General features: G+C 43.9%; 1 protein-coding gene across 2 annotated transcripts in view; it reads left to right on the top strand.

The window, feature by feature from the left end:
• The first annotated feature begins 11207 nt into the window (after positions 1-11207).
• Positions 11208-22077, top strand: part of LOC126175046 (E3 ubiquitin-protein ligase sina-like) — a 38560-nt gene continuing 27690 nt past the window's right edge. The window contains exons 1-2 of one of the 2 annotated variants that reach the window (XM_049921566.1): positions 11208-11601; positions 11720-11799. The gene's annotated coding sequence lies outside the window, so the exon portion shown is untranslated. Of the gene's footprint in view, positions 11616-11719; positions 11800-22077 lie in introns of both variants that reach the window. The other variant, XM_049921558.1, reaches the window with a different exon arrangement.

Genomic DNA, 22077 nt, shown 5'->3' with positions numbered 1-22077 from the left:
CGCACAGCAATACTCCAGAATAGGGCGGACAAGCGTGGTGTAAGTATGTTTAGTAGATCAGTTGCAACTTCTAAGTGTTCTACCAATGAATCCCAATCTTTGGTTTGCTCTACCCACAATATTATCTACGTGATCGTTCCAATGTAGCTTATCTGTAATTGTAGTCCCTAAGTATTTAGTTGAATTTACAGCCTTAAGATTTGTGTGACTTACTGCATAATCGAAATTTAACGGATTTCATGTGAATAATTTCACACTTTTGTTATACAGGGTCAACTGCCACTTTTCACACCATACAGATATCTCATCTAAATCATTTTGCAATTCGTTTTGGTCATCTGATGACTTTACAAGACGGTAAATTACAGCATCATCTGCAAACAATCGAAGAGGGCTACTCAGATTGTCTCCTATGTCGTTAATATACACTCCTGGAAATTGAAATAAGAACACCGTGAATTCATTGTCCCAGGAAGGGGAAACTTTATTGACACATTCCTGGGGTCAGATACATCACATGATCACACTGACAGAACCACAGGCACATAGACACAGGCAACAGAGCATGCACAATGTCGGCACTAGTACAGTGTATATCCACCTTTCGCAGCAATGCAGGCTGCTATTCTCCCATGGAGACGATCGTAGAGATGCTGGATGTAGTCCTGTGGAACGGCTTGCCATGCCATTTCCACCTGGCGCCTCAGTTGGACCAGCGTTCGTGCTGGACGTGCAGACCGCGTGAGACGACGCTTCATCCAGTCCCAAACATGCTCAATGGGGGACAGATCCGGAGATCTTGCTGGCCAGGGTAGTTGACTTACACCTTCTAGAGCACGTTGGGTGGCACGGGATACATGCGGACGTGCATTGTCCTGTTGGAAAAGCAAGTTCCCTTGCCGGTCTAGGAATGGTAGAACGATGGGTTCGATGACGGTTTGGATGTACCATGCACTATTCAGTGTCCCCTCGACGATCACCAGTGGTGTACGGCCAGTGTAGGAGATCGCTCCCCACACCATGATGCCGGGTGTTGGCCCTGTGTGCCTCGGTCGTATGCAGTCCTGATTGTGGCGCTCACCTGCACGGCGCCAAACACGCATACGACCATCATTGGCACCAAGGCAGAAGCGACTCTCATCGCTGAAGACGACACGTCTCCATTCGTCCCTCCATTCACGCCTGTCGCGACACCACTGGAGGCGGGCTGCACGATGTTGGGGCGTGAGCGGAAGACGGCCTAACGATGTGCGGGACCGTAGCCCAGCTTCATGGAGACGGTTGCGAATGGTCCTCGCCGATACCCCAGGAGCAACAGTGTCCCTAATTTGCTGGGAAGTGGCGGTGCGGTCCCCTACGGCACTGCGTAGGATCCTACGGTCTTGGCGTGCATCCGTGCGTCGCTGCGGTCCGGTCCCAGGTCGACGGGCACGTGCACCTTCCGCCGACCACTGGCGACAACATCGATGTACTGTGGAGACCTCACGCCCCACGTGTTGAGCAATTCGGCGGTACGTCCACCCGGCCTCCCGCATGCCCACTATACGCCCTCGCTCAAAGTCCGTCAACTGCACATACGGTTCACGTCCACGCTGTCGCGGCATGCTACCAGTGTTAAAGACTGCGATGGAGCTCCGTATGCCACGGCAAACTGGCTGACATTGACGGCGGCGGTGCACAAATGCTGCGCAGCTAGCGCCATTCGACGGCCAACACCGCGGTTCCTGGTGTGTCCGCTGTGCCGTGCGTGTGATCATTGCTTGTACAGCCCTCTCGCAGTGTCCGGAGCAAGTATGGTGGGTCTGACACACGGTGTCAATGTGTTCTTTTTTCCATTTCCAGGAGTGTAGATCAGGAACGATAGAGGGCCTATAACACCTCCTTGGGGAACGCCGGATATTACTTCCTCTTTACTCGATGACTTCCTGTCTATTACTACGAACTGTGACCTTTCTGACAGGAAATCACGAATCCAGTCGCACAACTGAGGATGTTTGGTTAGAAGACGCTTGTGAGGAATGGTGTCGAAAGCCTTTTGGAAATCTAAAAATATGTAATCAATTTAACATGCCCTGTCGATAGCACTGATTACTTCATGAGTATAAAGAGTTAGTTGTGTTTCACAAGACCGATATTTTCTGAATCTGTGCTGACTATGTATCAATAAATTGTTTTCTTTGAGATACTTCATAATGTTCGAATACAGTGTAGGATGTTCCAAAACCCTCCTGCTATCGACGTTAGTGATATGGGCCTGTAATTCAGCGGATTACTCCTACTTCCCTTTTTGGGTACTGGTGTAACTTGAGCAATTTTCCAGTCTTTAGATATGGATCTTTCTGTGACCGAGGGGTTGTACGTAATTGCTAAATATGGAGCTATTGTATCAGCATACTCTTGAGAGGAGTCTGACTGGTATACAATCTGGACCGGAGGGCTTGGCTTTATTGAGAGTTTTAAGCTGCTTTGTTACACCGAGGATATCTATTTCTATGTTTCTCATCTTGGCAGTTGTTCTTGATTGGAAGTCAGGAATATTTACTTCGTCTTCTTTGGTGAAGAAGTTTCGGAAAACCGTGTTTAATAACTCTGCTTTAGTAGCACTGTCATCAGTGACTTCTCCGTTGTTGTCGCGCAGTGAAGGTATTGATTGCGTCTTGCCACCGGTGTGCTGTATTTATGACCAGAATCTCTTCGGATTTTCTGCCAGATTTCGAGACAGAATTTCGTTGTGGAAATTATTAAAAGCATCTTGCATTGAAGCACGCGCTATATTTCGAACTTCTGCAAAACTTTGCCAATCTTGGGGATGTTGCATTCTCTTAAATTTGGCATGCTTTTTTCTTTGCTTCTGCAACAACGATCTGACCCGTTTTGTGTACCATGGGGGATCAGTACTATCACTTATTAATTTATGTGGTATGTATCTCTCAATTGCTGTCGATACTATCTCTTTGAAAACATTCGACAACGTTTCTACACTTACATGATCAGGCGTTAAGAGCATTTTTATCAGCTTTTTTAAATAGATATACTTTGCGTTTCTTTTTTATGGTTGTAGGTATTATGGTATTCAGCCTACCAGCAACTGCCTTGTGGGCGCTAATCCCTGTATTCGTCACAATACTCACTATTTGTCCAGGATTATTTGAAGCTAAAAGGTCAAGTATGCTTTCGCAACCATTTACACTTCGAGTGGGCTCATGAACTAATTGTTCAAAATAATTTTCTGAGAAAGCATTCAGTACAATGTCGGATGACGTTTTGTGCCTGTCGCCGGCTGTAAACATATAATTTTTTCAGCATTTTGAGGGTAGATTCAAGCCACCACCGACTATAATTGTATGAGCGGGGTACTTATTTGAAATCAGACTCAAGTTTTCTTTGAAATGTTCAGCAACTATATCTTCTGAAGCAGGTGGGGGAGGGGGTGGTAAAACGATCCAATTAATAATTTATTCCGACTGTCAAGTGTAACCTCCACCCATACTATTTCACACAAACTATCTACTTCAATTTCGCTACAAGGCAAACTACCTCTGACAGCAGTAAATACTCCACCACCAACTGTATTTAATCTATCCTTTCTGAACACTGTTACACTGTTTGAAAAAAATTCGGCTGAACTTACTTTCTGCTTTAGGCAGCATTCTATTTGAGCTTCAGTGCTTTCTATTAGGGCTTGGAGCTCTGGTTCTTTTCCAACACAGCTACGACAATTTACAACTACAATACCTTTCGTTTCTACAACTACCTTACTGTGTTTTACCTGCCCCCTTTTAGACGGATGCCCTTTCTGTGGTTCCCTGAGACCCTCTAATCTAAGAGACCGCCCAGTCCCTTCCACACAGTCCCCACTACCCATGTAGCCGCCTCCTGTGTGCAGTGAACTCCTGACATATTAAGAGGAACCAAGAAACCTACCACCTGATGGCACGAGTAAAGGAATCTGCAGCCTACTTGGTCACAAACCACCTGAGCCTCTGATTCAGACCCTCAACTCGGCTCTGCACCAACGGACCACAGTCGGTTCTATCGACAATGCTGCAGATGGTAAGCTCCGCCTCAATCTTGGAAGCAAGACTGTCAGTCCTTACCATTTCCACTAGCTGCCCGAAACCAGAGAGAATCTCCACCGATCCAAAGTGACACACGTCACTGGTACCAGCATGAGTCACCATTTGCAGTATTAGTATTATTGTTACGACAACTTGGAACATTGCAGGGGCGCTCCTCTGCCCCATAGAGAGTGACAAACTCGTGAACTATGTTTCTATTATGTTCCTTGTCCAATCCATATTTTCTACTTTCAAAGAGGAACATAGAAGGAACAAGAGACAATACACAACACTGGACAAAGCGGAAGAGAGCATAAACAAATAGTTGCAAAGCATAGTGGCATTCAGTGGTAACAACCCAGAAACAATGTTCTTTTGAAATGTACTGACCAGTGATCTCTGGTGCCGATAAAGTCATGGATCATTGTGTTTGTGAGTGCAACGAGTTGAAAAAATCGGTATTCTATACAAACAGCGAACAATGTTTTGAAAATTGTCACAGAACGAGTTTCGGACTCAGTATAAACGCACCTTTAAACCACAAAGGTATTTACTTGTGCCATGAAATAAGACATCCTCGATTGCTCTGGTGTCACAAATCTAGGCGCCAAGTGCCTGACAGTAGGGGATTGAAAATCTGTCAGCTACAGACGGACCAGTACAGAAATGAAATGAGCAGAAACGTTCAATTTTTATTACCTTTTACTGGTCCTCATCTTGTATTGCATTTTTTTGTTTTGTTTTAGGTAACTCGGAAAAAGTTTTTGTTGTATGTTGAGTCATCAGCATATATCTTTTTTGTATATTCTAAAAATATTATTTATGTTATTAATCATAATATTTGTTCATGCAATAACTTTCCCATATTTTCAAGCATCATTTGTTAACAGTGTCTAAAGCCAGGTTCACACATGCAACTAAAGTGTCGCCACAGCTGATGGCATACTGCAGTCGTGTGTGAATTCCCAGTTGTTAGTGAACCAACTTTACAGACTCGTTTGTCATGCCACAATAAGTTCAACATGGTTGTGAAAATAGTGGTCAACAGTAACATCGCAGTATAACATAATAGTTTTGACGCTCTATGCTGTAAAAGCTGTTGCCATTTAACAGATGGAGCGACACTAGCGCTCCAAGTGGCGAGAAAGGAGAATGTCAGGTGCGTCATAAGCATAATGCTTGTTCTGTATCCCTTTCCTACGTGATTTGCAAAATATTTTAGCTACTTTTTTGCCTTCAAGAGTTTATGTAATGTCAGAAGACATAGATGTTTCTAAAAATGATTCTAAAATAAGCCCAAGTAGGTATAAAAATCATGAATCCAGTAGCACGTTACAACGCATTTGTGAAGAAATACTTGTAACGTTGGATAGAAGTGCAGCTTACCATGTAAGAAGCACAGACATGTACCTCTATGTGAAAAAGTGATCTAAGCCCCATTTGTCGTTCTATAGGACTACTGTGTTTTAGTAATTGTTGCCTGTTGACGTATAATATTATTCTAAGTGTGACAAGGAACTACCAAATAGTGAGAGAAATATGCTGTGCGTGTAAACCGCAAGTCCCCAAAGCCAATGACACTGTCAGAAGTGCTGACATATCTTAAATTTGTCATTAGAGACATTTTGTACATTGTCATATTCACTAGTTTTCAGCATCAGAGAAATGCAGCACCTTCTGCTTCAAAACATGGAATATTTTGTAACTTAACCCACGTTTCATTTGTATGCCTTCCACATACATCTGTAATGTATGCACTGATGGAAGCGTGAAACATTCTGACAAAACCTGTTTGCCTGAGTGCCGTAATATAATAAATTTAGAGGAGACCATTTATTTTCGTTTTTCCATCTTGCGGCACATCTCTCCTTCAACGGCATGGTTGGTTCAAATGGCTCTGAGCACTACAGGACTTAACTTCTAAGGTCATCAGTCCCCTATAACTTAGAACTAAGTAAACCTAACTAACCTAAGGACATCACACACATTTACACCCAAGACAGGATTCAAACCTGCGACCGTAGCAGTCGCACGGTTCCAGACTGTAGCGCCTAGAATCGCTCGGCCACCCCAGCAGGCTCAACGGCATGCTAATCTATCTTAACGTCAAGTCATATGAAATATTGGGATCCTACAGTCTTCAAAATTTGCTTGTACTCATCCACTTGATCCTTCTGATGCAGTTTCTGTAGCTGTCTATACTTAAAGTGATAGGCACTTTCCTTGTCCCATAATAGCTATGCACAAGGTCTAGCAATCTGCATATTCTGAAACCTCACACACTTTTGCAAGACACAAATAACTGCACTTAATCTAACAACTTCATAGACTAAGCAGCTCTGTGTTGACCAGTCAGGTGAATCTGGCACTGATATATGGGTAGTTGAACTGGCAGCTTCTGTGGCATAGGACTGTTTTTCAGTTTTATACGGATTGTCAAAATTCTGTGGCAGTTTTCTCTTCGTCAGTTGAGGTGGCTAATCTGAGATGTCAAATACGGTGAGTACTGCACTCCACAGAAGTTTATTATTGTCTGCATTCATGAACTGGTTTGGTTCGAAGTGTAGCAAACAAAATATAACGTTATTATAAAGGTAAACAGGGTCTTTTTTCATAATATCTACTCGTCTGCTATTCACTTGCCATTTTCTGCTCCTAAAACGATGCATTAATCATTAATGCACATGTTGTTTGCAAGCGAATCCTGACGATACTGTTTAGTAACATGATGGTGTATACCTCTCAGGGTCCTTAGGAAACCTAAAAAAAAAAGATGTGGTGTCTTGTTGTTGTTATTGTTGTTGCTGCAATTTATTGCCGGCCGGTGTGGCCGTGCAGTTCTAGGTGCTTCAGTCTGGAACCGCGTGACCGCTACGGTCACAGGTTCGAATCCTGCCTCGGGCATGTATGTGTGTGATGTCCTTAGGTTAGTTAAGTTTAAGTAGTTCTAAGTTCTAGGGGACTGATGACCACAGATGTTAAGTCCCATAGTGCTCAGAGCCATTTGAACCATTTTGCAATTTATTGCTCTACAGACGCTACCGTTTGTAAAGACCGTTCTACAAAACAAAATAAGCAACTACTATTCGCTTTCACGACCATGCCGATCTGAACAGTTTTACTTACGGGCCTCTTGGTGCACTGCTCGCACAATAGGCAACAAAACTGACGCGAAGTGTCGCGACTGTCATGTAGACTCTAGTAAGACTCGCAGCTTCTGGAATTAAAAGAACAGCAACCTATGTTTGATTTTCTGAAGCAATGTGTGTGTGTGTTTGTGTGTGAACAATATTTGCAAACTAATGATATATTCCACAATCTTCAAAGATTTCTTCGCTGAATAAATAAATAAACATAATATATGTACCTCTTCAGGGGACACCGCCTCAACATAGCACTGTCCGTGCGGGTGAGGAGATTTGTGTGCTCTGGATCCAGAGGGCTGTGCCGGTGGTAGCATAGCTACCAGCAGGGCCTCCCATGCCGGACAGGCTAATGGGGAGGAGCCAGACAAAGTGTGTCCCACAACGACCTATCTCCTGTCTCCTGTCCAATCCTATCCTAAGCCTATCCCTTTCCCTTACCATTCATAACATCCTACAACATAGGGCAGGGAGGGCTCTAAGAGGCATGGTGAAGCCAGTCTCCCTAAGGGAGTAAAGCCAATACAAATCACCTGTTGCCTTTAGTTAGTTGAGGGATCTACAGAGGCTAACGATGCTCCCCTGAACATGTAGCCAGCTACCCTGCGAGCTGTAAGATGCAAACCCCCAAACGGTTGGGCGGAAGAATAACAATCTCCCCCTGTAAAACATCAGTTGTTGCGAATGCTAGCAAAGGAATAAGCTGGACAGATATTTCGATGCCGACCCCAACAAATAAAAAAAGAGCTATGTACATAGGAACATGGAATGTGCAGAGCCTATACGAAGCTGGAGCCTTACATCAGCTGCTAATGCAAGTAAACAACTGTGTTATAAAAATATTGGCTCTCCAGGAAATTGGGTGGAAGGGGAGTGACATAATGGACACAGGAAATTTCATTATCTTCTATAGTGGTGAGAAGATGAATACCTTTGGAACGGTTTTTGTGGTTGCTAAAGAACTGAAACATGCGGTGATGTGCTTCCAACCAATCAATGAACGGATGTCCATATTAAGATTAAGGGGAAAATTTGTCAACATTACAATAATAAATGTACATGCATCCACAGAGGAGGCAGACAAACAACAAAAGGATGAGTTTTATAACAAGATAGAACAACTGTATGATCAATCTCCCAAACATGATGTCAAGATGTTAATAGGAGATCTGAATGCAAAAATAGGAAGAGGCCTTGCAACCAACCATAGGAAGACATAGCCTCCTTGAAATATCAAACGACAATGGACTTAGGGCTGTACATTCTGCTATAAGCAAAAACATGACTGTCAGCAGTACATGTTTCCCACACAAAAAAATTACACAAAGAAACATGGATTTCACCAGATGGACAAACCAGAAATCAGAGAGACCATATATTGATTGATCAGAGACATGAATCAGACATAATGGATGTTAGGAGCCAGTGTGGAGCTGACTGCAGTTCAGACCACCATCTAGTGAGAATTAAATACAAGCAAAGGATCTCACTATTGAGTAAACAAAAAGGCCACAAACGAAAGAGGTTTGACATTAAGAAACTGAAGTTAGGAGAAATACAGAGAGCATGTCAGGCGATAATAGAAGAGGGGATTAAGAATGAGACCGATACATCAGATGAACATATGGAAGTAATGTGGAAACAATGTAAGACTGCAATCCTTGAGGCAGCTGGAGAGGTTTTAGGACATGAACGGGCTCAAAGGAAGGAAGATTGGTTTGACAAAGAATGTATGAGAAGATCTGAGGAACGTAATATAGCACGAATGAAATTATTGCAGAGAAGAACTCGAGCAAATCTGAATGAATATAATGGAAAGCGCCATGTGGCAAACAGGGTCTGCAGACAGAAAAAAAGAGCACTAGAAAAAAAACTGGAAAAAATTGAACAGCTAGGAGAAGAGAAGGAAAGTCGTGAAATTTACCAAAAGATTAACGAAGGAAAGACCAGGTTCCAAGCCACAACAAATATGTGTAGGAACAAAGAAGTGGATTTGATAGGGGAGAGTAATAAAATACTTGACAGATGGTCAGAATACTTCCAAGAGCTACTGAACCCAGAAGTAGAAGGGTTACAACCAGAGGAACTGGTGGAACTAACTTACTATGGACCACAGGTTTTGACACCAGAACCTACACTGGGGGAAGTGATGGAAGCCATTAAGACCTTAAAAAACAATAAGACACCTGGAGAACATCAGATCCAGGCCAAACTTCTCAAATATGGTGGGGAAACACTGTGGAAAACAATTCATAAAGAAATACTGAATATCTGGGAAGAGGAGAGCATGTCAAAGGAGTGGAAAACAGCTATAATGTGCCCCCATACATAAAAAAGGAGATAAATTAAACTGCCAGAACTATTGAGGAATCGCCCTACTAAATACTACATATAAAATTTGCGCCAAGATTCCTAACCAACAGGCGTACTCCATATGTGGACTATCAGAGTGGCTTTAGAAGAAATAGGTCAACAACTGACAAGATATTCACATTGCACATACTACTTGAAAAATGTTACCAACATCAAATTATCATATACTAGCTTTATATCGAATTTAAACAAGCCTATGTTAGCATCTCAAGAGTGGCATTGCGGAATGTAATGGAAGAAACTGGAATACCTAAGAAGCTCATTAATCTTTCTATGATGACCCTCAACGAAACCAAATTTAAAGTAAAAATACGGGGCGAAATGTCCAGAGAAGTGGAAGTGAAGAAAGGACTTAGATAGGGTGACAATAACTCCTCATTGCTATTCAACCTTTGCCTAAAAAAAGTTATAAGTCAGATAGAGTTAAATAAAGGAGGAACCTTCTTAAATCGTTCACTACAGTACCTAGCCTAAGCGGACGACGTGGCATTACTCGCACGGAACACTGCTGTGCTAGGTGAAGCCTATCAACAACTGGAGAAAGGTGCAAGGGAACTTGGCCTGACAGTCAATGTCGAAAAGACTAAGTATATGGCAATGACCAACCAACAAAACCTACCAAATCTCAGGATAGCCGACAGGGAGTTTGAAAGAGTGAGAGACGTCAAGTACCTAGGGTCGACTATCACTGAGACAAATGACATTGGCAGTGAGGTTAAAGCCAGAATAGTAGCAGGTAACAGATGATACTTCGCCGCATTACCCATGCTTAGGAGTTCGCTTCTATCACGAAAATCCAAAATCCTCATTTACAAAACAATTATAAGGCCAGTTGTTATGTATGGTGTCGAAACGTGTACCATGACTGTAAATGAGGAAGGGATCCTTAGCATATGGGAGAGAAAGGTACTACGTAAAATATATGGTCCAATATATGATCAAGAAGGTTGGCGGATTCGTATGAATGCGGAACTACAACACCTTTTTGAAGAACCTGACATTGTCACTACCATTAAAATAAGAAGACTGCGGTGGGCAGGGCACATGGTCGGAATGGAAGAAGACAGAGCATGTAAATAAATAAATAAGAGGATTTTTGATGGCAAGGCTGGAGGCATACGGCGGAGGGGACGCCCCAGAAAGAGATGGGTGGATGGAGTTGAAGAAGACATGATAAAGCTGGGTGTCAGAGGATGGAGACGGAAAGCCATGGATTGGATAGAATGGCAGGATACTGTGATGCAGGCCAAGGCCCATCAAGGGCTGTAGAGCCGAGGAGTAATTAAGTAATATATGTAACCAAAAAAGCGTGTCCGTAACCTTCGTGATTTGTGAGACCAAGCATCGTATTAATTGTCGATTATATGTGGGAAAAAGCTCCTGAGAGTGATGTGGCAGCTGTTTTAAATGTGTTTGTGACCCCTGATTTATCCGTGTGCGAAATCTATTTTTCCTTGTATTTAACATTTGTCACAGCTCTAATGTCATAACCGGCACTAGAATATTCATTCCCATCCATATGATTTCAATAGACACCATATTGAAAGCTGCGCAAATATACAGAATATGTGGTGTCCTGTATGAAAGGCAGCTCACAATGAACACTGTGGAAAGCCAAAAGTTGTGGCGCCACATTACTTGCGTGTGTGAACCCAGCTTAACACCATCCCCAACTAAGTTTTTAATTTTTCACACTTGGCCAATAACTTCTCGAATTTGTCAGTGCTTCGAATCTGACTAAGTGACTGTGCTGTTGTGGTAATAAATTTCGACACGTATTTTGGAAGTAGGTGGTGTTCGATGTATGCATTGGTCAAACTGCGAAAGCCGGGACGTGACAACTTAATTTGTTGTCAAGGGTATTTGTAATTGTTGAAATGAAATATACATCAGTGCTCTCATAAAAGAAATTCTTGAGGGTAACAGAAGAAACGAAGGGCACAATGCTCTGATGATACTTCAAAGATTGAAGTATGCGAATCGGTTTCCGAAAGATAAGAGCGCGAAGCCACTACGTCATTTAATAGGTGGGAGTAGCTTGGTAAATAGTAAATACGAAACTTATGGTATTGTTACGCGGAAACAAATTTATAACATTTATGTTTGTGTTTCGTAGAACCATTCAGTGTGTTCATCTGCTTTCAGGAGACAGCCTGATAGTCGCAATTCCGACTACTTGAATCGGTTCTTGGTATGAGGGCTCGGTGCTAAGCTGGAAATATTCGGTATGATATTTAGTCGTAGCGATATAACGTATGTTGCTGACACCTATCTGTGACATTTTTGATAACCGGACATGCAATGAGTCCCACTCAGACAACACAGATGCAGTATCTAGAAGCCGTTTAAGTTTATAATAGTTGCCGTTAATTGTGATGGATTATGGTGGACTTTAGTTTCCACGATTTGGATTCCGATCCATAATTTTTTATGTTGTGATACAGAAGAAGCTGCATCCTTTATTTATTAGTTACTCACACACATTTAGTGCAACGTCGAGTCACACATATAAAGTGCCGAAAATTTAATAGTAAAATTGAAGTAAATAAATGATTTTTGTCTTTTCCATAATTGAGAGTGTATTATTTGCGTTAACACATATTGCACACTATTGCATGAAGTCCCATGTATTTCCTATGCTTTCAGAATTCTGCTACTAAAGTAATGGTCTACTAAATATACCCATAGCATTTTTGCTAAACAATTCAGGTACTCTCTTTTGTTTGTTCTTATCACATAGATGACAATCGGTAATGTTTAGGGCATAGTGATGTTGTAATTGTATATGGGCAGAAGTTCCTTGATTCAGTGTAATTATGGTGCCGTTTCGATTACCACTAAGGGCACCACCATCAAAGAAATGATATCTAAACCATTATAAAAAGTGAAAAGTGCAAACGTTATGGAGATGAAAATTTGCATGTTGTCACTGGTTTGTGATAATGTCCCCAACACCCTTCATTATCTATGTTGTGGTACATTTATCTGTACTGTTCAAGGTCTTGGTTGGATTGTAAGATTGCAGTTTGGTTGTGAGTTGGCAAAGACAGTTAATGTAAATACAAAATGAAGGCTAATATTTGCTCCTTGTTTAACATATTTTAGAATAAATAAATGAAATGATGAGGTAAATTTAGGAAAGTTGTGCTGCAAAACGGCCAGATTTTAGAAATATTGTGTGTATGTTATGAGCTTTGTCATACATCAGGTTCGTCCAGTCCAACTTTAGTTTTGTTTCACAATCATGTTTGTGGTCTTGATGCCTTAACTGTTCATGGTTATTTTCATTATTCATACCAAGAAAGAGGTATCCAGGATTATATGGGAATATAAGGAATTGTACAGGGATTCAATGATAAATTAGAAAAATAATAATGAAATAATTGAATATCATTGTGGCAAGGTAGGTGTGTAGTATAACAAATTGAGAAGTGTCGTGCATAATTCTCTCTGTCTGTTTCAGCTTTTCTCGCAGAACACCACCACTTTTTTCTCAACTATACTTACGTCTTTTAATGTATATAATGCTCTGCTTTATTTAATAACAGCATTGAAAAATCAAACTGCAGTACTGATTGACATAGAAATAAGTAATATTAGCAACTTAAAGTTGATGACACAAAAAGTGAAATACAGAACAGAAATAAGGAAGAAAAATTTAGCAAAGACAGTAGAGAGGAACATAGTAACAAAAGAGACTGTGTGATCAGATCAATATGAAAACATTTTGACAGTCGCAGTTTTTCTCCAGTAGGTGGGCAGGTGTGCCAATAACATGCAGATTACAAGTTGCTGCTTGTGTTTTGGCTACCTTCCTGTATCAGTAATCATTGATGCATGCATTTTGAACATGGCTAGTGAAGTATTGTGTTATAGTCACAATACATTCATCACTGGTTGGTTGTTTGAGAAAAGGATATGGTGAGTATTTGCCAAAGTTTCTGAGGAGTGACGCTATCCACACCTGTAGAATTTAATAAACTGCTTTTGCCAAATAGCAAGCACATCAGAGACTCATGCCTAAGTTCAGACTTTGTCAACTTAGGGCTGGTCAGTGCCACCAATCCTCTAACACTGTAATCTAGGGGGCATGCTTTAATAACAACTGTTGAGTATGACAGTTAAATACTGTGTGTGTTTTGGCAGTGGGAATCATGGCTCAGTCATTCAGATCTCAAAGATGAGTGCAAATCTCTGTAAAATTCCCTGAAGAAAAAATGAGTTACATGCTCTTCATATGAATTCTTGTCCAGGTGAAACATTCATTTGTAACAATGACTGAAAATTATTTCAAAATGGGGATTCACACAAAGATTTCATGCTGATTGCAAACATTCACCTTCACCAATTAGGCCATTTGAACAGTCTTTCAGGACTGGTTCAAGATGTGTCAAGCTGAAAGATCCATGAGAATAATGAAATAAATTAATCAAACCCATAAAGCAGCCAGGAAATCTGAAGTTGTATGGAAAATATGCCATAAGTACTGAGCTGTGCCTTTCACTGTACTGTACTTTATAGGAAAAGGATGTTCAGTTGTATAGTAAAGGGATGTTCAGTTGCAGTACATGTGACACCAAAGAATTGTGAAACAGTTGGGGAGACTATTCAAGACAGTGGAATGTTGTGCATTTCATAGACTGAGGCTTTTGGCTTAATTGATTTGATTGTGTGTATTATAAAAGGGGGTGGAATGACTGTGAAACTATCTGACACATTTTACTTTTATTAGTCTAAGACAGAAAACCAGAGCTCCTTCCATAGACTGCAACTTGCATCCATGGAATATTCTTTCAAAATGTGATAGACTGGTGTAACATCTAATTACTGTCCAGAAGTCTCAACACTCTAAATGTTGTAAACAGTATTGTCATATGCAAAGGATTTGCAAAAATGATTCATGGGTAGAGTAATGTATGCAACATGTCGAATATTGTCAAAAAAAAAAAAAAAAATACTGGTAATTTGAACTGGATTATAGGAGTAGATGGGGAAAGAAACAGGCAGCTTTTCTTGTACTTACTTTCAAATCACTCATTCTGCCAGGACATATGAAAGTTGATTTTACTCATCTGACAGCACACCCCTGCTGTTACAATCCTTTGTAATGTTTTAAATATTAGAATTGTGCAATGTCTTGTTTTCATGAACAAGACAAGCAACTTGTGGAAAGTGATGCACACTCACAATTTAGCAGTTCAAAATATGCTAAGATTATCTGTTGTGGTAAATTGGTGTACGGTAAGAACTTTTTATTTGTCCCGAACAAGAGGACATTTTGTAGCTTTAAGGTATGTTATGCTGAGACCAAAGAAATACATTTGATTTGATTTATGTGTTCATCCAGGGATCATCTCATAATGATAAATTATTTTTCATTGTAATACAGTGAAAATAAATAGCTCAAAATACACACGCACACAGAATATGTAAATATGTTTTTATATAGATAGGCCAAGTGATCAGCTTAGGCTTTGCTGAAGGAACTATCCCTCCGTTTGCCTTAAATCATTTAGAGAAACCTAAACCAAGATGACCGGACAGAGCAAAGTCCACCCTCCTGAATATAAAGTCAGTATCTAAAACTGTACTGCCTCATTTGGTTGGTACCTGTTGCACAGTGTTCTTTGATTTACACTGCACGCTATTGACTCCTGGACCATGAACATGCTGCTATGTCCCTTGCACTCCCTCCAGTATGTGCAGGAAACTGATCACATGCCTGTAAACTTGCACCAATGCCACATGCATGTCTTCATGTTATCCCTCAGCTCCTCATGAGACGGTAAAAAGATTTAGGCACTAGACCCATGTTTGGGAAGAACCAGGTTCACATTGCAGCTGACCATCATGATTTATATTTCCCATTGTGTTTCTGCATGAATCATCACTGAAGATAACAGCTCCGGTAATGGATTTATCTAAAAAAAAAAAAAAAAAAAAAAAAAAAGGAAGAAGCCGATGCCTGAATTAGTATATGCACATAAGTGCACCTTTAGGAATGTCACTTCTATTAAGCCTGGTGCTCACACATTACTTGCCTATGAGTACAGTAGTAACACACCCACTTCATGTCATAATTTTTCAAGAAAATACGTTGCCATAGTCAATATCTTACCAATTAGATTTTAATATCTGTCCCCACTGACAGGGAAAGCCAGTGACAAAGTAATAACTGAAAACTGCTTCCATGCATATTTAAGTTTTCCGGGATTTCCAGAAATAGCTCATGGCAAGTGCCAGCATTATTTCTTTCAACTAGGATGTGGCTGATTTCCTTCCCAATCTTTGTACTATCTGAGCTTACAGCCCAACAATGCTCCTCCCTTGGTTTGACAATTTTTTGAATTTTGTCTTCAGTAGCTTCCCCAGTTGTTGGAGGTCCTCTACCATAGCAGCAGCACTCCGTCTTCAGGCCACAAGTGGCCCATCGGGACCACCCGACCGCCATGTCATCCTCAGCTGAGGATGCGGATAGGAGGGGCATGTGGTCAGCACACCGTCTCCCGGTCGGTATGATGGTTTTCTTTGACCACAGCTGATACTATTCGGTCAAGTAGCTCCTCAATTGGCATCATGAGGCTGAGTGCACCCCGAAAAATGACAACAGCGTATAGTGGCCCGGATGGTCACCCATCCAAGTGCCGGCCACACCTGAGAGCACTTAACTTCGGTGTTCTGACGAGAACCGGTGTATCCGCTGCAGCAAGGCCATTGCCACTCCTCTACCATAACAAGACAATAAATAAATCACCATTAACACAGTTTTAGATTACAGTTGATCCTAAACTGGTTTAGAACTCATATGGAAAAACAAGCTCTTGGCGCAGAGAAGACATTTCTGCATTTGCTGACAAGACAGACCTTTTCCAGTTATTGACGATTATGTGCTGAGAGGTTTTGTCCTCCACCAAGAGGGCATTTGCAGTGCTGCTTAAGCAAGTAAAGGGATACTAATTTTACTTAACCACCACTTAAAACTGTTATGCAAGAGACTAAAGAAATCCAGTCAGTCAATTCATTACCTCTTTTCTGCTCCTTGGATACATTCATGCACATCTGGCCAGTTCCATGCATATAAACTAATTTGAAATCTGCTGTATGAGGAAATACTATATATTCTACACAGAGAGTATGGCATGTAGTTCAGCACACCGGTGTTACCTGATTCCTCACTGTTACCTTATGTGATCTCCTTGCTGATGTTAAGCAGCTAAAGATCTGCAGTCATATGACAGCTTTCTAGTGCAGATTAGTTTATATAATGGGACATCCCTTCAAAGAAAGCTGCCTAAGTGGATTTTCTGTTATGTCAACAAGACACTGTCCAGCCATTTTGTAATGTTTGTATGTTGAGACAGTGATCAATAAATGATGAACCATCATGCCAGGTGGCCTTTGCCATGGCTGGGTGGTGGCCATGGGGAGAGCCCCTGATCGTAGTGGGTGGCATCAGGGCAGATGACCTGCAATGAAGTGGATCAAGTCATCTCTCTCTGGTGACCGGACGGCGCCAGCAATCTCTAAAAAAGGCAAGATGGGGAGGCACGTAGGGCTACAGAAAGAAGAGAGCCATATTCACCTCTGTATTTGGCCTGTAACAGAATGGATGGGGTCTCCTTTCTATCTATGAATCCTCAGTGTTTCATTGAACATCTTGAGGATAAGTTTGGGGAAGTGACAGTGCTGTCCAAGGTCAGAAACGGTGCAGTCTTGATTCAGGCAGCATCCCCAGCCCAGTCCTGGTCTTTACTCGCCTGTGACCAGTTGGGTCATATTCTTGTTTCTGTCACTCCCCATAAAAGCCTCAACATGGTCCAGGGGATTATTTTTCATTGTGACCTTGTCTTGCAGTCTGATGACAAGCTCACGGCCAATCAAGAATGGCAGGGTGTTCACTTCATCTGGTGCGTTTACAGGGGACTCAAAGACAACAGGGTTGCTATTGGTGTCTTCATCTTTGCCTTTGAGGGTGATTCATTGCCTGAAAAGTCAAGGTGATGGTTTACTGCTATGACATTAAACCATACATCTCTTCCCCTATGTGGTGCTGGAAATTTGGGCACATCTTCCCACTGCACTTCCAACGCCACATGTCGAGACTGCAGACGTCCACTGCACCCAGATACTTCATGTGCACCACCTCCAACTCGTATCAACTGTGGAGAGCAGCACTCCCCCTGCTCACCAGACTACACAGTACTCCAAAAGGAGTGGGAAATCATGGAGTACAAGACCCTGGACCAGTTGACTTACCAAGAGGCTAGATGTAAATTTGAATGATTACACCCCATTCAGTTCACGTCCACATACGATCTGCAGCTACTTCCACATCGCCATCACAAGTGCCAGTAGTTCCCCACTCTGTGCCATGAACAGTGGGCCCTCTGGGCTGCCAGAATACATTCGCCCCCTTGTTGGTAGGAGGAAATCTCCTTCCACTGCCCCCAAAGCACCTACTTTGGGAGCAATGCCCCCCCCCCCCCAAATGCAGGGGACATGGGGACATCAGTTCCCTCTCCCCAGCCGGAAAAGTAACAGTGTCCTCCGTTCCTCATGCGGAAGGGGTCCCTTGGGACACTTTCTTCCAAGGTCTCTACTAATGCCACAGCGGACACACGCCAGTGGCTAAAAGAGCCAAGAGCTGCTGGACGAAGAACTCCACAGTCTTCCTCCATGCCTGAAGCTACTTCAGAGCAGTCCTCCCAGCAATTCCCTAAAGAGAAGCAAGAGGGCAAGCAAACCAAGAAGGAGACTGGTAGGAAACAAGGTCTTCCAGTGGCCCCAACACTGCCACTCCCTACCACTACTGCATCTGAGGATGAGGTGGAGATCTGAGCATCTCCTGTGGGCCTGGATCTCACTGATGTCTCATCTGCAATAGGAATGGATACAAATACTTAGTCGGTGGCAGCAGGTGACCCTGAGGCGTGACATGCCTCTTTGTGTGCTTCATGCCTTTTCAGCCTCACAATAATGTCATCCTCCAGTGGAACTGCAACGGGTTTTTCCACCACCTGGCTGAGCTACAACAACTGTTAAGCTTTACACCTACTTTCTGTCCCCCTGTGGGTCCAGAGGTTAGAATAGGCCCGAGGTATCCATGCCTGTTGTAAGAGGTGACAAAGGAGTCTCTAACTATTTGGCCCTATAAGTTCAGGTCCCATTTTATGGTTCAACTTGCCACTTTCCAAATTCTACAGAAGTGCGGGCCATATGGGAAGGATGCCTTATGTGGTGCATGAGTTACCCATAGTGCCCTTAGATTCAGTCTCCTGAACCTCTTGTCATGGCTTTGAATCCTCACCTGCAATCAACTATTTGGGCGAGGACACTTCCCGGGGTATGTCATCTTCTTCTGTTGTCTCTTGTCCTCTTTCGCCCCCATGGCAGTATTGGATTTCTCTGTGCCCAATATCCAGCATGGTAGCCAGTCCATTGTAGTGGGGCTGTCATTTACCCATTTGGTGGTAGCCCCCTGACAACACAGGCATTGCACTGCTGATGCCTGAGCTGTAAACTCCCCAAGTATGCCAATGAGTAGATGCCTGTCTTCCTGGGGCATCAAGACTCCTGGCAACGGCCATCATGCCAGGTGGCCTTTGCTGTGGCTGGGTAGCACCCTTGGGGAGAGCCCCTGTTCAGAGTGGGTGTCATCAGGGTGGATGACCCGCAATGAAGTGAACTGAGTCATCTCTTGCTAGTGACAGTATGGCACCAGCAGTCTCTAAGAAGGGCAAGATCGAATACAATGCTGACATGACCCTAGATCATTTCCCTCCCTCGCTACACCATGGGAGGAACGTAGGGCTACAGAACGGAGAGAGCCACATTCGCCTCGGTTTTTTGTCTGTAGCAGAACTGGTGGGGACTCCTTTCTACCTATGAAGCCTCACCGGCCGTGGTGGCCGAGCGGTTCTAGGCGCTTCAGTCTGGAACCACGCGACTGATATGGTCACAGGTTCAAATCCTGCCTCGGGCATGGATGTGTGTGATGTCCTTAGGTTAGTTAGGTTTAAGTAGTTCTAAGTTCTAGGGGACTGATGACCTCAGATGTTAAGTCTCACAGTGCTCAGTGCCATTAGAACCATTATGAAGCCTCAGTTTTTCATTAAACATCTTGAGGGTAAGTATGGGGAAGTGACAGCACTGTCCAAGGTGAGAAGTGGTGCAGTCTTGAATCAGACAGCATCTCCAGCCCAGTCCCAGGTGTTACTCGCTTGTGACCAGCTGGGTGATGTTCCTGTTTTTGTCACTCCCCGTAAAAGCCTCAACATGGTCCAGGGGATTATTTTCCATCACAACCTGCTCTTGCAGTCTGACGACGAGCTCCGAGCGGGGTGTTCATGTCATCTGGTGTGTTTACAGGGGACTCAAAGACAACAGGGTTGCTACTGGTGCCTTCATCTTTGCCTTTGAGGATGATTCATTGCCTGAAAAGGTCAAGGTGATGGTTTACCGCTGTGACGTTAAACCATACGTCCTTCCCCCCTGTGTGGTGCTTCAAGTGCTGGAAATTTGGGCACATGTCTTCCTGCTGCACTTCCAATGCCACATGTCGAGACTGCAGACATCCACTGCATCCAGGTATTCCCTGTGCGCCTCCTCTAACTTCTATCAACTGCGGATAGCAACACTCCCCCTGCTCGCCAGACTGCACAGTACTCTAAAAGGATTGTAAAATCATGGAGTACAAGACCCTGGAGTGGTTGACCTACCAAGAGGCTGAACGTAAATTTGGATGATTATACCCCGTTCGGTTGGTGTCCATATATGCTGCAGCTACTTTACCATCACCATCACAAGTACCAGTTGTACCACACACTGTGCCATGAACAGTGGGCCCTCCGGAATACATCTGCCCCCTTGTGGTAGGGGGCAAATCTCCTTCCATGGCTCCCAAAGTACATACTTCAGGAGCAATGGCCCCCCCAAATGCGGGGACATCGGTCCCCCCCCCCCTCCCCCCCTCAGCCACAGAAGCAACAGCCTCCTCGGGCTCCTCTCATGCAGAAGGGGGCCCTTGGGATCCTCTCTCTCAAGGTCTCCATTAATGCCACAGCAGACACTCGCCAGTGGCTAAAGGAGCCAGAAGCTGCTGGATGAAGAGCTTCACCGTCTTCCTGCATGCCTGAAGCTACTTCGGAGAAGTCCTCCCAGCAAGCCCCTAAAGAGAAGCAAGAGGGCAAGCAAAGAAAGAAGTCTGCTGAGAAAAAGGACCCTCCAGTGGCCCCAGCACGACACTCCCTACCAGTTCTACACCTGCACCTGCAGATGAGGTGGAGATCTGAGCGTCCCTGAGGACCTGGATCTCACTGATGCCTCATCCACCATAGGAATGGATACAAATACTCAATCGGTGGCAGCAGGTGACCCTGTTGTGTAACCTGCCTCCTTGCATGCTTCATGCCTTACCAGCCTCACAATAACGTCATCCTCCAGTGGAATTGCTGTTGTTTTTTCCACCACTGGGCTGAGCTACGGCAACTGTTAAGCTTTACACCTGCTTTCTGCATTGCCCTCCAGGAGTCCTGGTTCCCGGCAGTGCAGACCCTTGCCCTTTGTGGCTATACGGGATATTTCAAGAACCGTAGCAACTACACTCCTGGAAATGGAAAAAAGAACACATTGACACCGTGTGTCAGACCCACCATACTTGCTCCGGACACTGCGAGAGGGTTGTACAAGCAATGATCACACGCACGGCACAGCGGACACACCAAGAACCGCGGTGTTGGCCGTCGAATGGCGCTAGCTGCGCAGCATTTGTGCACCGCCGCCGTCAGTGTCAGCCAGTTTGCCGTGGCATACGGAGCTCCATCGCAGTCTTTAACACTGGTAGCATGCCGCGACAGCGTGGACGTGAACCGTATGTGCAGTTGACGGACTTTGAGCGAGGGCGTATAGTGGGCATGCGGGAGGCCGGGTGGACGTACCGCCGAATTGCTCAACACGTGGGGCGTGAGGTCTCCACAGTACATCGATGTTGTCGCCAGTGGTCGGCGGAAGGTGCACGTGCCCGTCGACCTGGGACCGGACCGCAGCGACGCACGGATGCACGCCAAGACCGTAGGATCCTACGCAGTGCCGTAGGGGACCGCACCGCCACTTCCCAGCAAATTAGGGACACTGTTGCTCCTGGGGTATCGGCGAGGACCATTCGCAACCGTCTCCATGAAGCTGGGCTACGGTCCCGCACACCGTTAGGCCGTCTTCCGCTCACGCCCCAACATCGTGCAGCCCGCCTCCAGTGGTGTCGCGACAGGCGTGAATGGAGGGACGAATGGAGACGTGTCGTCTTCAGCGATGAGAGTCGCTTCTGCCTTGGTGCCAATGATGGTCGTATGCGTGTTTGACGCCGTGCAGGTGAGCGCCACAATCAGGACTGCATACGACCGAGGCACACAGGCCAACACCCGGCATCATGGTGTGGGGAGCGATCTCCTACACTGGCCGTACACCACTGGTGATCGTCGAGGGGACACTGAATAGTGCACAGTACA

This window comes from Schistocerca cancellata, chromosome 1 (assembly GCF_023864275.1).
Source record: "Schistocerca cancellata isolate TAMUIC-IGC-003103 chromosome 1, iqSchCanc2.1, whole genome shotgun sequence".
Taxonomy (NCBI): Eukaryota; Metazoa; Arthropoda; class Insecta; order Orthoptera; family Acrididae; genus Schistocerca; species Schistocerca cancellata.
This window is presented reverse-complemented; position numbering and strand designations above follow the sequence as displayed.